Source organism: Pseudorasbora parva, chromosome 14 (genome assembly GCF_024679245.1).
Source record: "Pseudorasbora parva isolate DD20220531a chromosome 14, ASM2467924v1, whole genome shotgun sequence".
Classification (NCBI taxonomy): domain Eukaryota; kingdom Metazoa; phylum Chordata; class Actinopteri; order Cypriniformes; family Gobionidae; genus Pseudorasbora; species Pseudorasbora parva.
The window spans coordinates 9,737,706-9,755,397 of NC_090185.1; the positions used below are offsets into that span (position 1 = coordinate 9,737,706).

At 40.4% G+C, this 17,692-nt stretch overlaps 1 protein-coding gene and 1 long non-coding RNA gene across 3 annotated transcripts in view; both read left to right on the plus strand.

Moving 5' to 3' along the window:
• LOC137039708 (CD48 antigen-like) overlaps positions 1 to 17,692 on the plus strand; it is an 87,300-nt gene that overhangs the window by 55,047 nt on the left and 14,561 nt on the right. The window lies entirely within an intron of this gene.
• LOC137040057 (uncharacterized) lies at positions 464 to 8,516 on the plus strand. 2 transcript variants are annotated; one of them, XR_010897817.1, is made up of 3 exons: positions 464 to 726; positions 5,043 to 5,158; positions 6,276 to 8,516. It is a non-coding gene; the product is annotated as an uncharacterized lncRNA (long non-coding RNA). The 2 variants fall into 2 exon arrangements; XR_010897818.1 differs by lacking the exon at positions 464 to 726 and adding an exon at positions 2,860 to 3,043.

Here is a 17,692-nt window from a genome sequence, read left to right on the forward strand (position 1 = left end):
TATCATGCACATCTTTTATATTTTTGATTTATATTAAAATACACTGTCAAGTCATACTTAAATATTGCTGTTTTCACTACTGTATATTGGCTCATACATAAATATGTCATAATTTAGAGCTCAATAACATTTGAATGGAATAATTTACAGTCATAAATCCAACTGTACAGTGTTCATCCAGGTGTCGGCTATCATGCACATCTTTTATATTTTTGATTTATATTAAAATACACTGTTAGATCTGCGTCTATTAAATCGCTCAGTGGCCAAGCTCAAGTTCAAGATGCTCATACTCAGACAGATTGTGTCGCAGATCAAACTGGAGGATTGGTTTGTCACCATAGACCTCAAAGATGCGTATTTTCATGTCTCCATCCTTCCACATCACAGGAAGTTTCTCAGGTTTGCCTTCGGGGGAGAGGCATACCAATATCGAGAACTTCCTTTCGGTCTAGCACTGTCACCCCGCTCATTCACTAAGTGTGTGGATGCAGCTCTGGCGCCGTTGCGTCTGCAGGGCATCCGCATACTGAATTATATCGACGACTGGCTGATTCTAGCGAATACAGAGCAGATGGCGGTTCAGCATCGAGATGCTGTTCTCGCGCACATGTCGAAGTTGGGGTTGAGGCTGAACGCCAAGAAGAGTGTGCTTTCTCCGGCTCAGAGAACCACTTTTCTAGGTGTGAACTGGGATTCGGTAATTATGCGGGCGTCAGGCTTTACGTAAGTGCAATTTTAAGTATATAAATATATTTCTGAAATGTATATAGGCTACAAAGTAGACTGAAAATATAATTTCTTATTTTTAGTTTAAAAGACGCTACAGACATAAGCGTAAATCACGGGGAGGGGGTCCCCCTAAAAATATAATTTAAAACCACATTGTGTATTATAAATAATATAACGGTGAATATAGTTTAAATAGTTGTGTAAGTAGTAAAACAAAAACGCAATGGGGCAAACAAAATGGGTTTTAAATTTAGAAACATTTTAAGTCCCACTCTTTCCTCACAGTGGTTTGGTCCACTGCACACCTCATCTACACACACACACACACACACACACACACACAAGTCCGGTGGAAGAGGACAAAGTTCTTCAGTAGCTGAGTAAGCTTGTAACAAACCAAAAGGTCTTACCGTTGTCGAATAAAAACCAGACACCCAAGAGCAAATTAAAGAAACACTTCATTGGAGAAGCAGTACTTTCCCCTATTTAAAGAGAAAAGTGACAGGAGCTTCCCAACAGAAGGTCTATGACACCGCGGTCAAACCCGCGCGCGTTGAAAATATACGGTCAAGCCAGTCACACTTTTTTATGTGCGTGTAATCGAGCACTTACGGTATGGGTGCTGGAAGCAGTCAAAATAACTAATCTATTGAAATAGTAAGCTAGAAGTTCACTTGTAATACAGAGACAATACAAATGAGAACGTGATCTAGTAGTGCACTTAAGGTTTACCACAGTATACTTAAACGTATACTTTTATATATTAAAGTGCCAATTTAGTCCTAAGCAGTTTATTACTAGTACACATTGATATTAATATACTTACTACATAAAATATGCTTAATGTGATTATTTGGCAGCTTTTAATAGCTGGGCTTGTTCAGAAGTTGTTAACCAGCAGCCATGCATGGGTTTGCAAATAATATCTGTTCCAGCAGCAGAACATTAGAGAGGGAGAGAGATCACTACCACAGACAGAACAAGAAAAACTGCCCACCGATCATCACATAACACAAACATGGTTTAGAGACACACAGATTCCAGCCATCATATGTTTTTAATAATATTTAACATAAACACAAAGATTTCTCAAGTTCATTTCCTTGTTTCAGAAAAGAAAATGGGATTTAAGCGGGTTTTAGTGTTATAGTCAAGACCACCTAAACCAAGACCAGACCAACCCAAGACTCAAATTCATCAAAAAGATCTTTATCTACAGTCTGAGAAATGTCTTATATTTAATCAAAAAATACAATTAAAAATGTACAATTAAAAACAAAAGTTCAATCGAATCACTAACAGCATTGTGTTGCAGAGGTGGCAATTGGTGCCACCTGAATTGGTGCAATTACCCCTTCATTAATAATGCTCAGATTAATTAAATATTAAAACATTAACATTATTTAACAGTTACAGAATCCTTTATTCATTTATTAATGCCGAAAAATGGTCGTGTTTATTGAATGTTTGTAATAAATAAATAAATAAATAAATAAATAAATAAATATCTAATTTGCAATTGTGCTCATATTCATGAAAACAGCTCTCTTGCTATTGTAACATTGCTTAATTATATACTTTTTTGTTTTGTTTTTTTAAAGGATCTCAGACAAGTATGTTTTTACATTGATTTTGAACCCAAAAGCAGAGTAACAAAGGGAATCACATTACAAATAAGTTATTGGTTGCATTTTAGAGAGTAAGTTTTACATCACATCACATTAATAATGTTAACAAATAAAATACACTGGCAATTCAGTGATATCCTCACAGTTGTGGTCTTGAGATAAAAACCAGAGTCCTCTTAGTTTGAGACAGAGACAAGACCTTCAAAAAAGGGGTCTTAGGACCGGTCTCGAGTACTACAACATTAGTTCAAGACACTTTTTTTTATAAAGAAAGAAAGACGACAACGTATAAAAGGCTCCATTACCTTGTATCTTACACTATCGCCCCGTAGAAGCTGTTTTTGTAAAAAATAGGCTAACGATTGCGTCATAACCAACGCGACCCTGTCGCACAGTTGAGAAATTACCGTATAGACCTGAGGAGACGCTCAGAAGCAATCTTTTACTGTCTATGAGACAGTCGGGGAGACGTGGAGACATAAAGTCTGATAAAGTCAAGGGGGAAGAATGGGGAGAAGCCCATAGTGAGCCAAAAGCAACGGGACAAAACATTTAAACAACGTGATTCAGATTTCACTTTTCACATCTACTAGAAGACTCACAGCTGTCAGACAGGAGGCTCACGTCACATCTACGTCGTCAAGCTCAGTCTGAGCCTGCGCAGTTCGCTCAGCCATCAGGAAGTGAGTGCTTCTAACTGACTTTGTTTTTCACATTGAAGTTTATGGGATAGCTCTGTCCATTTCTATTACTGTCTATGGTGATGATAGCCCTGAACACTGCAGGAGGAGTTCACATGCGGATGTTCTGCTTCGCGTGTGAAATGTCTTCATCCCTGGTACAGTGGCATATGTTTCAGCATGTCATATCAATATCATTTCATGGGTTTTATTTTTTTCAAACGCCAAATGATCGCAATGCTCACGTTTACAAGCCAGCGTCATTATAGTAGTCTATTGTTTACCGTTTTACAGAATCTATATGATACTTCAATTCAATGTTTGAGTGGTATAACCATATATTATCAATATTATAATATCAAGCTACCATAGATGTATCTGCAAATCCTGAAAAAAGAACAAGGGACAGTGTCTTCAAACAGTGTCAACAATACTAACGCATCAGAAAAACACAATAATTCCATCAGTTTAAAAAAGAATTTGGATACTTAGCTGAACAAAGAGACAAGACGGAAAAATACATGGACAACACGACAGGTCTTCACCTCCTCACATGCCAACAGATAAACAAAAGAACTAATCAGCACATCATAAAATGAAACGGATGTATGCCGCTTCAGGGAAAACTTTAGCAACTTTTGAATTTAGCCATTTATCTTTGCATATCTTATTAGGAGATAAATATATATACTTGCCTAATATATGAAGACTTCATTTAGTTGCATCGTTTTTATCAAGTATATTGTGTTACTTGTGTTGTAACATTCCTCTATCAAATATTTTTTAGGTTTAACGCCAGTGCATCCATTTACATCCATAATAAATACTCTAAGCAAAGTGTTTCACTAACTTAATAAATCACTACATTTCCAAGCTTATTAATGCAGGGTTTTCCACAACAGTTCTAAGTAACCCCTTCTGTTCGGACCAGGACTTGAACCCCGGGTCCGCCGGCATGAGAGTCGGATGCTCTAACAAGGAAGCTAGAGGTTGCAGCCTTTAGTCTCCTTGTTAGAGCATCTGACTGTCATGCTGGCAGACCCAGGTTCAAGTCCCAGTCCGAACAGAAGGGTTTACATTGGTGCCGTGACCCAGATGGGAGTGAGGTTTATGGGGGTGAGTGTAATGGAAACACAAACACACACACCAGGCATGTTCTAATGCATCGATGCTACGCAGACCGACCCGCGTATGATAGAAAAAAAATGCATGAGTGAATCAAAAGCATAAGGAGTCATTTGCTCTTTCTACACGCGTTGTCATACGGCAATTGGTCTGCACAGCACCAATGCATCTCGAACAAGCCTTCCATCAACAATGGCGAACGTTGCGTTACTATTGATTCACATGGCTTTACGACATCGTAAATCATCAGCATCAAAACTCAGCAAAAACCCAGCGAATCCAACGCATTCATGCAGTTCGTAGTAATTTGTTTAGACGGTGAATACAAACGAGCAGCAGCTTTTAGCTCCACTGGCTGTTATTTAAAATATGGAGGATCTCAAGCCCCCAGCGCCTCACGTAATCAGTTCTTACTTCTAATCCAGCAATGTTTTGGTGCTACTTAAGAACCACTTTTCCTGGCCCGGAGCTGGAGTTTTGGGTGTAGAAACACAAAGAACCGATTTGAAAGTAGGCTCTGCCTCTGAAATAGCACCAGTACTGCCTTAGAGGAAAAAGGGGTAAAAGGAATGCATAGCAGTACACACACATTTTTAAATATTAAAAATAAAAGGATTCTTCTCTGGAGAAGCATTCAATCTTTCCACTTGCAAATTCCCCCATGTCAATGGTGAATCTGCCATGGAGCAAGCACAACTGGCTTTAAAATGCTACGCATAAAACACACCATTAATACTCATTTTGACTCATCATTAAGAGACTAGTACAACCCTTTTAGACCATCTCCTGGTGTGCTGACCGTTTTCCTAATTCTCTTTAGTGTCTCTTTCAATGTAAGTATCAAAATTATATAAATATTGTTACATTGCTCTATTAGCATCCTCAGAGTCTGACTGAAGACGTGTCCTCCTCCTCAAAGAAATGTCATCCGGATCAGGTGACGAGTTATCACAAGTTTTCATTCTCCTGTAAGAAAACACAGATTGACAGAAGGTAAATGTAATGATAGATGTTTCAGTTACACAAACACAAAAACACTTTTTTCATTTTCCCTAGACATTTCCGTAAATATCTTAAACTAAAATTTGTCTTAAATTGCATCAAACTATCATCTGTACTATAGAAATATATATACTTGAAATATTGTGATTTTAATATTACATCTAAAATGCTTAAACTGGTGTATCAGTGTTTTCTAATGAGACGATTGCTCTCTGAAAATGTACACTATGTTTATTTGGGAGTTATTAGTGGTGCTGTTGGTTTTAACAGACTCACTGGTGAATATCTGCTTTTGTAGCGTTAAAAAAGATAACTTTTTACAGTGTACATTTATGCTACACCCACAATTATAATTATATATTAAAGGTCCCATTCTTCGCGATTCCATCTTTCAAACTTTAGTTAGTGTGTAATGTTGCTGTTAGAGCATAAATAATACCTGTAAAATTATAAAGCTCAAAGTTCAATGCCAAGCGAGATATTTTATTTAACAGAAGTTCCCTTTCAAAGCCTACAGCGAACGGCCGGTTTGGACTACAGCCCTGCACTTCCTTCAGGAATGACGTCACTAGAACCGTTTGTTGACAAACCCTCCGCCCACAAGAACACGCAAAATAGGGGGCGTGGTCTTGTTGCTCTCACACGTGGAGAAGAGTGCGCATTCAGCGCTTGCGTCTCCCCGTTCTGGTAAGAGGGACCTTTCCGGCCAAAGTGCGCTAAGCTGCTGTCCAATCACATCACGGCAAGTGCTGGCCCAATCAGAACTCGCTACGTGTTTCTGAAGGAGGGACTTCATAGAACAAGGAAATCATCAGGCCGTTTTTAGGACAGAGGAAACAGCGCCGTACAGATAAGTCAATTGTGTGAAAAATACTGTGTTTTTTTACACACAAAACATGAACTCATGTTATATTGCACACTGTAAACATAATCAAAGCTTCGAAAACACGCGAAGAACGGGACCTTTAATGTAAAAATATATTATTAATACCACAGTTTATTTTAAAGGATTGTTTCACGGTAAATCTCATTCTTGTTCACTTCCAATCTTTACTTCTTGTTAAATCAGCCGTATGTAATCCTTACATTCTGTGATGCTTGTGTATAGGTTTTGTGGTGAAGGCAGTAAATCACAGCAGCAACAACCACCAGCAGACCAACACCAACACATATTCCTGCAATTTCACCTGAAGACAGGACTGAACCTGGAACAGCGGAAGACAAACAGACATTATTACTAGACATCAACTGATAATCCATCCAGTATTTAAAGGGGTGGTTGATTATGATTTCACTTTTTTTTAGCCTAAGTGTGTAATGCTTCCGTTTGAGCATAAACAACACCTGCAAAGTTACAACCCTCAAAGTTCAACGCAAAGGGAGATATTTTCTTTTACAGAAATCTCTTTTTAAGGACTACAACAAATGGCTTGTAGGGACTACAACAAGCTTCTTCATGGGTTATTGACATCACTGACCCTAAAATTGACATAAACCCCGCCTCCATGAACACTCGACAAAGGCCATGTTGAGAAGATGAAGAGCTGTTGTAGTAGAGCACATTTACTACATTTACTGCTCAAGCTGTCACATCTGTCTTTTCACATTTATTGCAATACAGTGTGTAACACAAATGCAATAGAATGTCATAAAAGTAAGATGAGAACATAAGTTAAAACAGTAATTAAAATATACTATTCCTGCTCTATCTTAAAGAACTTAAAGACTTAAAGGAGCTGTATGTAAGAAATGTATTTTAATTATTTTAAAAATGGCCCTGATATGTCACTAGACATTAAGAAATCATGTTAATTTCAAATACTTCTATCACTGACAATAGTCAGGCCAGGATATGGTCATTTAAGTTGTTGTTGCAGCCCTCAACTGATGTTGACATGTTGTGTTTGGGGCTGAAGCTCCGCCCTCCATCTATCGGCCAATCATAAAGTCAGTAGTGTCTCGGCACCCGGTTTAGTATCCACAGCTGCAGCTACAAACGTTCCTGCAGCTTATCTGGCAACATTGGGGGAGGGGAGGGGGATAGGGGATACACCGCTCTACAGTCATTTGAAAGCAGTTTGCAGATTGCAGTTAGCCTGACAAGCCTGACATGATGTTTGGTCTGGAAACTTATCATTGACAGCTCAATCCGAGGGGCGGGATAAACGGTTGTCTTTCAAACTCCCTCTGCACGCGATAGGATAGCGCTACACCAACCAGAGCAACGAGAAGCGGAGCTAGTTGACAGATTAAACTTTCGCCATACCCGGTCAGCAAAACTCTGAACACATCTTCCCTTTTTAATAATGAATTTAGTGCCGTTCTTTGTTCTTTTCTCAGAGAAAAGCTTAACTCCAAGTCTAGAGTCGCGGTCAAAGCTGATTCGAAAGACCGCCGTTCGTCAGCTTGTGTTTACTAGAAGCACGCAAGTGCAACTCGGCCATAATTATTTTAAGCCCCACCCACCAACTCTATACACGATGTGATTGGCCCGACCAGAGTGGCTTGAGTTGCTAGACGATACTCGCGGCAGATTAGATTTATTGCCACTAGGGTGCGTCTAGATTTCTAGGCTAGATGTCAGTACCAGTTTGGCCACAATCTTACATACACTTCTTTTAAAGCTAGTTAAGTCCACAAAAGCTACATAAATTCAAGGGTTAGTTCACCCAAAAATTAAAATTATTTCATTAATTACTCACCCTCATGTCGTTGGACACTTGTAAGACCTTCGTTCATCTTCAGAACACAAATGAAGATATTTTTGTTGAAAGCTGATGGCTGAGAAAGGCTTCAGAAAGGCCTCCATTGGCATTCAGTACATTTCCACTGACCCACTCACAAGACCCATAAAAGGCACTAAAAACTATTAAATAATGAAAAAAATGAAAATGAAAAAAAAGAGGAAAAAAAGAAAATAAATAATTTTCATTTTTGGGTGAACTAACCCTTTAAGTAACCATTCATTCCTGTCTCATTCTACATGTTGTCACTTTTTCGTTGATTCTCTCCTCATCATTGTCTGACTCCAGTTTGAACTAAAAAAAGGCTGAACAGTTTCTGATATTTTTAGTGTTTGTCTGCGTGAGGTAATCGGAGCTGCTAACAAGCTCTTGAAGCTCCGCCCCTTTCTAGTAAGGGGTAGTGAGTAGCAGTGCATTTGCATTTAAAAGGACACAAACAAAAACGGCACATTTTTGCTCACCCTCAAAAAGTGACAATTTTAACATGCTATAAGAAATTATATGTGGTATATTTTGAGCTAAAACTTCACATAAGCACTCTGGAGACATGAGAGACTTATTGTACATCTTGTAAAAAGGGGCATTAAATAACCCCTTTAACAATACTTTTGACTGACATTCACACTTCTTTACTTTAGTCATCAGTTGTAAGATATTGATTTAACTGATGAATGGCACCATCTGTTTTAGCAACAGTAGCATCACAGCACTGCTTACATTCACACTTTGATTGAATTAATTCCGATTGATGAATCCGAACAAAGTGTTTACATGAATTATAAATAAAGTGAACGGGTTGATGTGAATGTTTATGTCACAAGCTTCAAATCAGACTGAATCTTTCGACATGTGCACATGGCATGGATATACAGAGTTTACAACTGATTGCGCATATATCCATTCTACATTGCTATTTGTTTTAAACTACAGACTTAATATTTATGTAGTTCAGGTCCTAATTAGGAGACGATGAGCACATGAAGCTTTGTACCATACTGCTTAAATTTCTCAAGCAGTAAAAATGCCCGCGCCAAAAACAAGCGCCTGTGGATGAGAGTATGAAGCAAGGACTGGTTGGATGATAGTCCTGCTCCACTTCATAGACGATGATTATTGAGACTTTACTCACCAGTGACAGAAACACTGAATCTCTTCACTCTGGTGATGCTGAATCTGCTGTTGCCGATAATGATCTGTAGTTTATAAAGTTCAGAGTCTGTGTTTGTGGTGTGTGTGATGGTCAGAGCTCCAGTCTGATGATCCAGCTTCAGTCTGTCTCTGAATCTCTCTTTACACTGATCATCTGCACAGATCTGACTCTGATCTCCAGTGATTTCAGCGATGAGAACGTCATTAAAATACCACGTCATTGAATCATTTGTGTTTTTCATTACACCAGGATCTAATGTGACAGATTCTCCCTCCATCACTGACTTTCTCTTCACTTCATCTCGATCAGCAGCAGAAACACCTGAAACAGACCAACAGATGATGGAGGATCTTTTACTGGAAAAAAACACAACAAAAACAAGACAACAAAAAACTCCACAAGAAATCTTTCTTGACTTTCGATCTGAAAAGAAGCCATTTAGTTTGTGCTTTTTAACCCTTTTTGGATCCTTATTTTATATCAAATCCTTATTTAAACAGATAATAATATAACAGAAGCTGATGATAGACAGCATGATTATACCTGACATCTCCATTTGAACTCAACTGAAGCTTCCTGTGAACGCTAATATAGTTATCATCAAGGGCTTTATAGTTATTGTGTAAATGGGTCTTTAGTTTTATATCATAAGCTGTTTAATGATGTAAAGTAAGATAATTCTATAATTTGCACTTGCTCAGGAAGTTTGTAAAGATTATTTCTATACGTTAATTAATATACAACACAATAACTAAGAATATCACTGTAAAAAACATATTGTGTTAACATATATAAACTGAATTTAAACATTAATTATGACTCACCACTAACCAAAACTTTGAAGATTCTGTCACTGCTGTCGAAGCTTCTGATGATCTTCAGTTCATAAACACCACAGTCTTCAGTTCTGATGTTCATGATGGTCAGAGATCCAGTCTGATGATCCAGCTTCAGTCTGTCTCTGAATCTCTCAGTACCTTCATTACACTGAACATCTGTACAGGCATCACTGAAGTCTCCACTGATTTGAGCAATACGAGTGTCATTACAATACCATTTAATAACTTCCTGTTGGTTTGTTTTAACACCAGTGCGGAAAATGACTGAATCTCCCTCCTCCATTGGCACTGACACTTCATCTGTATCAACACCAGACACACCTGAAGACACACAGACCAAACACCAAGCAGCATTGAAAGGGCTCTCACATCTCATGAGCTGCACAATTTAACATCGCTAAGGCCTTTACGGTTAGACTGACCAAATATGATGTTGTTCTGGTTAAATCTCAAGTGTAACTCCGAAGAGTTAATCACAGTATAAAACATGCCATTTCCTGTTGCCAGTAGGTGGGGCTATGGCTAACTAAATATTGGCATGTAGACAGTCTTCTACAATTTAACATATGTAAGCACAATATATAAATGCCTCATTCATTTATTCATTTAATAATAGAGCAAGCAAGCAATTCAAATAAAGTCCTCACGCCGTAGGTGCGTGTATATATATATATATATATATATATATATATATATATATATATATATATATATATATATATATACATACAACAAACTATAGTTTGATGACTATACTCAACACTAAAGCATTATTAGGAACACCTGTTCAATTTCTCATTAATGCAATTATTTAATCAACCAATCACATGGCAGTTGCTTCGATGCATTTAGGGGTGTGGTCCTGGTCAAGACAATCTCCTGAAGTCCCAACTTACTGTCAGAATGGGAAAGAAAGGTGATTTAAGCTATTGAGCGTGGCATGGTTTTTGTTGCCAGATGGGCCGGTCTGAGTATTTCACAATCTGCTCAGTTACTGGGATTTTCACGCACAACCATTTCTAGGGTTTACAAAGAATGGTGTAAAAAGGGAAAAACATCCAGTATGCGGCAGTCCTGTGGGTGAAAATGCCTTGTTGGTGCTAGAGGTCAGAGGAGAATGGGCCGAATGATTCAAGCTGATAGAAGAGCAACTTTGACTGAAATAACCACTCGTAACAACCAAGATATGCAGCAAAGCATTTGTTAAGACACAACATGCATAACCTATAGGCAGATGGGCTACAACAGCAGAAGACCCCACTGGGTACCACTCCTCTCCACTACAAATAGGAAAAAGAGGCTAGGATTTACACAAGCTCACCAAAATTGGACAGTTGAAGACTGGAAAAATGTTGCCTGGTCTGCTGAGTCTCAATTTCTGTTGAGACATTCAGATGGTAGAGTCAGAATTTGGCGTAAACAGAATGAGAACTTGGATCCATCATGCCTTGTTACCACTGTGTAGTGTGGGGGATGTTTTTCTGGCACACACTGTTTCTGACCATGTCCATCCCTTTATGACCACCATGTACCATCCTCTGATGGCTACTTCCAGCAGGATAATGCACCATGTCACAAAGCTTGAATCATTTCAAATTGGTTTCTTGAACATGCCAATGAGCTCACTGTACTAAAATGGCCGCCACAGTCACCAGATCTCAACCCAATAGAGCATCTTTGGGATGTGATGGAACGGGAGCTTCATGTCCTGGATGAGCATCCCACAAATCTCCATCAACTGCAAGATGCTATCCTATCAATATGGGCCAACATTTCTAAAGAATGCTTTCAGCAGCTTGTTGAATCAATGCCACGTCGAATTAAGGCAGTTCTGAAGGCGAAAGGGGGTCAAACACAGTATTAGTGTGGTGTTCCTAATAATCCTTTAGGGGAGTGTATATATATATATATATATATATATATATATATATATATATATGTGTGTGTGTGTGTGTGTGTGTGTGTGTGTGTGTGTGTGTGTGTGTGTGTGTGTGTGTGTGTGTGTGTGTGTGTGTTGAAAAGGCTCAGTAAGTTAATCGTGATTGGTGGGTTGGGAATTATTGACGGCTGTAGCTTAGTCCCGCCTCCAGAGTTTGACGCAGTATGTTCCGCTTGAAAGCTGCGGAGGGCTCGCGTGTATTCAAGCTATAGATGATTGTGCGTAACTTTAAAAGTAAGTTTCATTTTCATAAAACGTAATTATTGATATTCGTGGTGTTTTTATATTGCTAATTGTTGTATTATAGGTTTAAACGTTCGGATGATGGAAATATCCATATTTCTGTGAAGCTAATGCTACACTCTAAAAAATGCTGGGTTAAAAACAACCCAAGTTGGGTTGAAAATGCACCGACCCAACAATTGAGTTGTTTTAACCCAATGGTTGAGTTGTTTTAACCCAGTGGTTGAGTTGTTTTAACCCAGTGGTTGGGTTAAATGTTGCTTAAGACAACCCAATTGCTGGGTAAGAACAACTCAACCATTGGGTTAAAACAACCCAATTGTTGGGTCGGTGCATTTTCAACCCAACTTGGGTTGTTTTTAACCCAGCATTTTTTAGAGTGTAGCGATATGACAGTGTTCACTATCTTTGCACGTGTGGTCCGAAGCACGCTGTATAACTGAAATAATGACAATGACTCGTATTTTTCATATGTTTACTTTAGTGTTTACACTGTACAAATGCCAGTAAGCCATATTTATGTGGATTGTAAAGATTATATTGGATTGATTAGTTATAAGACGATGGTCACGTGTATATTAATGGTCGATTGTTTACATTTCATATAGTCACGTGTTAGTTTATTCTTTTGATTTAATGTTTATCTTTTATTACTGTAAATTGATTCTTTATATTTCTGTTTATTATAGAGACCACACACACACCTGCTTAGTTGCATACAAGTGCCACACACACACACCTGCTTAGTTGCATACAAGTGTCAATGCAGTGCATTGATTATGTCAGATGGCTTGAACTTTCTATTAAACACCAGTGATTGGACTCTTGGACTTTGTGCATTTTTACCGATGCCCTGTGATGATCCCAATTAAGTCAGAACCAGTCAATACAGTCCACAAATCTATTTAACATTGGTCCTTCGAGCCGGATTGCGGTGATTGCCACGGGATAAAATGTCCAGAGCCCATTCAGAGTTGCAGCATGAGCCTGATGTCCGCAGCAAACGGCTATCACACCCCCCACGCCATTTGGAGGATTATGAGGTGAAGTAAAGAGGTTTCCAGACTACAGATCCACCTACTTCCAGGGTACAGCCAGAGCCCTATCACAGTGAGTCAGAATTGAGGGAGCTGCCAGGATGACACCCCTCACCAGGTGGCAAGTTACTAATCAAGGTGACGCTATTAAGGATACTGGAGAACAGTATGGCGATAGAGATGCTCAAAGAGTGATTTGGCAGCTACGAGAAGAGAATAGACGACTGCATAAAACCATAAAGGTCATGAAACACAGTTCTGAAAGGGGTGAAACAGACTCACAGTGTCCTGTGCCTTTACCTCGCACTCACTCATTAAGAAAGGCAGCTGAGAAACAGGAAAGAATTCGTCCAGTCCCAGTTCCATGTCTGAACCAGTCATCAATAGCTCAAGTGAGTAATCAAACTCCTAAAGAGACTGGAAACCTTGTTGCAGACGATGAAAAGGAAGAGTTAGCGAACGAAGATCTAGAAACTGGTTTGTCAGGTGAACTTTCAGAAATGAGACTGCAGTCCACACCAAAGAACAGACATGTGCAATATCAACCGAATCTGCCATGTACATTGCAACCACAGCACAAGATAAGCGTACAAACTGCAGGTGGCCCAAGCTATTCAGATGATCAGAGACACATGCCACCACACCTACATCTACGCCATCCTTACCCTTCAGCTGATTTCAGAGAACCAACTGATTACCACCCAAGGTATCATAATCAGCCAAGAGACGTTGTTCACCGCTCTAATTCTCCACCCACTAGAGAGAGCATTTACAGAGGTCCTACCCCTTCAATACCCGATTTCACAGTGGAGGACCCACGGCAGTTTGCTAGACTCAAAATATCTCTTGATAATTTGCTGCCACATGATGCTACTGAACAGTTTAAATATCAAATTCTGCTTGAGCATCTGAAATTCGAAGAGGCCCTTTTAATCGCTGATTCTTACAGCAACTCCCGTTATCCATACACCCAAACAATGCAATCACTGACTGAACATTATGGACAGCCTCATCAGTTGGCATTACAGAAAATTGCTGACTTAATGGACAGGCCAAATATTCGCAGTGGAGACACTCAGACCTTTCGGAGGTTTGCTCTCAGAGTCCGAACATTGGTGGGTATGCTTGACCAGCTGGATGAGAAGGGAGCTATTGAATTGCAGTGTGGCTCACATGTGGCAAGACTCATGTCCAAACTCCCTCATGATCTCAAAGCTAATTTCAAGAGGTATGTTCACCCCCTCAGAAATCCCATTCCAAACCTGCTTGACTTTTCACACTGGCTTGAGTTCGAACTGCAGGTGCAGCCCAATGACTGTAAACTCAATACAAGTGAAACAAGGGGACGTGTTGGTCAGCAGAAAGAGGCTCTGCGACAGCGTAAGCACACTTTTCAGACAGCAGCCATTTTGCATGGGGCAGATGAGTCTACAAACACTTCAGCAGCCAAAACCTCAGAATTTCAAAACCCGGGTAAGAATGTGTATTGTCATTACTGTGACAATAATCACCACTATCTTAACCAGTGCACTAACTTTACACAGCTAACCAGCGAGCTTAAAACAAACTGGATTAGGTCAAATAAGAGATGTTGGAGGTGTGGACGGAAACATCAGGCAGCCCAGTGCAGATTGAAAGCTACGTGTAAAACTTGCAATGGCAAACATTTAACTGTTTTGCATGACATCAACAGCAAATCAACAGAGGTGAAGGACTTTCACAAGGGACCCCAAGAGAGTCAGATGCTATACCTAGATCGTCCAGCAGGTGGCAGTCAAGTCCTTCTGAAAATCTCTAAGGTACTGTTGCATAATGGCAAGCATTCAATGATGGCTTATGGTATTTTGGATGATGGTTCTGAACGCACAATTCTCCTTCATGGTGCCGCACAACAGCTTAAGCTTAATGGACAGACTGAAACCCTCTCCTTGAGAACAGTGCGACATGACACCCAAGTCATACAAGGTACAAGAGTATTTTTCACTCTGTCTCCAGCATTTCAGCCAAGCAAAACGTTCAAAATAACGGGTGCCTTCACTTCTGAGAATTTGAGCTTGGCCAAGCATTCCCATCCAATTCCACTTCTGCAAAAGAAATACCAGTATCTCAAAGGACTCCCTCTTCATGCCTTTTCTCAGGTTCAGCCATTGTTGCTTATAGGTTCTGATCATCACCACTTGATCACACCCATGGAACCAGTGCGCTTCGGCCCACCAGGCGGACCAGCTGCTTTAAGGACCAGATTGGGTTGGACACTGCAAGGACCAGCTAATATAGTCCAGCACCAAATCCCAGCGCAACAATGCCTTTTCACATCTGTGACCTCCACTTCATCCGAACTGTTGCAACACGTGGAAAGACTCTGGCAACTAGACATATTACCATACCGCAAGGAAGAGGAGGTGACACGCTCACGTTGTGATCAGGAGGCCATCACGCTACTTGAGTCCAAGACGGCAAGAGTAAATGTACATGGAGTGTTTCGTTATGCCACACCACTTCTGCGAAAGAAGGAAATGCCCCAATTGAAAGCACCCAAAGAGTCTGTGCTCCCCCAACTCAGAGCATTGGAAAGGCGTCTCAGCAAAAGTCCAGAACTCACAAAGGTATATGACCAAGAAATTGAAAGGCTGGAGCAATCGGGTTATATTGTCAAGCTGGCTACTGAAGAAGTTGATAAAACCCCTGAATCATGGTATATACCGCACCACATGGTACACCATAATGGAAAACATAGAGTGGTGTACAACTGCTCCTTTCAGTACCAAGGTCATAACCTCAATGAGTACCTCCTACCTGGGCCTACCCTCACTTCCACTTTACTAGGAGTGTTACTTCGTTTCAGAGAGCATGCTATCGCAATTACAAGTGATATCAAGGGCATGTTTCACCAGATTTGTCTGCTCCCAGAGGATAAACCACTTCTCAGATTTCTGTGGAGAAACATGCAGCGTGATACACCAGTCAGTGTCTATGAGTGGCAGGTTTTGCCGTTTGGGACTACATGCAGCCCATGCTGCGCAACATTTGCTGTGCTCAAACATGTCCAAGAGAGCACTGTTCCAGAAGAAGACACACGTGTGGCTGTGGAGAAGCATTTCTATGTGGACAATTACCTGCAGAGTGTGACTTCTACGGACAAAGCGACTGAACTGGTGAACAAGTTGCAAGCTCTTCTAATTTCTGATGGGCTAGCAACATCCCTTCTGTCGTTGCCCACCTTCCTGTGGAAGCCAGATCCGAGAAAAATGAGCTTTGGCTTTCCGAAAAGCAATGGGATGTCTCCGAATCCATCTTGAGTCTACGGTGGCTTTGCCATGACGATACACTCAGTTACAAAGCTCGGTTGAGGGAACAACAAGTGCCTACAATGAGGTATGTCTATCAGGTATTAGCTAGCCAGTATGACCCACTAGGCTACATTATCCCCTTCACAACAAGAGCCAAAGTACTGATACAAAGACTCTGGGATAAAAAACGTGAGTGGGATGACCCTTTGCTGCCAAATGACCTCTTACTAGCCTGGAGCAAATGGGAAGAAGAATTACAGTACTTGAACAAGATTGCCATACCACGATGCTACACCAGCAGAGAACTGGATTCTGAGGTATGCAGAAGAGACATCCACATATTCTGCGATGCTTCAAATCAAGCTTATGGGTCAGTGGCGTACCTTAGAACAGAAAGTCATCAGGGCCAATTCGAAGTCGCATTTGTCACAGCAAGATTAAGGGTGGCACCAAAGAAACAGTTATCTGTTTACCCAGGCTAGAACTCTGTGCGGCACTCAGTGGGGCCCAAATGGCAAGACTTCTGGAAAGGGAACTCACCCTGACCATTCAACAGGTAACATTGTGGAGTGACTCAAAGACGGTATTGGCTTGGATCCAATCAGATTCATGCAGATATAAAGTGTTTGTAGGCACAAGAATTGCAGAAATTCAGGAGCTGACTACTTCTAAATCATGGCGTCACGTGAAGTCTGAAAACAACCCGGCTGATGACATTACCCATGGTAAAACGCTTCATCAACTATAAGTGCCAAATCAGTGGAAAGAAGGACCACAGTTTTTGTGGCAAAACCCAAGTACCTGGCCTAATGACCCAGAGAAATCAGTACCAGACTGCCCAGAAGAAGAGAAAAAGGTAACCTTCTGCAGCTTGACCACAGTAGACTTCTCTGACATAATGCAAGAATTCTCACCGTACCACAATTTTAATCAGCTGGTGGAACATGAAGCACAAGAACAGTTAAACCAAGCCAATCAGACGAGAGATTTATCTGCCCAAGACTATGCAGCTGCGGAGATCTCACTCTTAAAGCAAGCCCAAGCTATCTGTTTCCCAGTTGAACTGGAATCATTAACACGGGACAAATCCTTGCCTTCCAGCAGCAGATTAGTATCACTTTCACCAGAAATTGACCAGTCTACTGGGCTCATAAGAGTTGGTGGCCGTCTACGACGTAGTGAGCTGCTTGGGCCAGATAGTGCACATCCAATTGTCCTTGATCCCAAACACCCACTCAGTCAACTCCTAATTCAGCATTATGATGAGAAACTCCATCATCCTA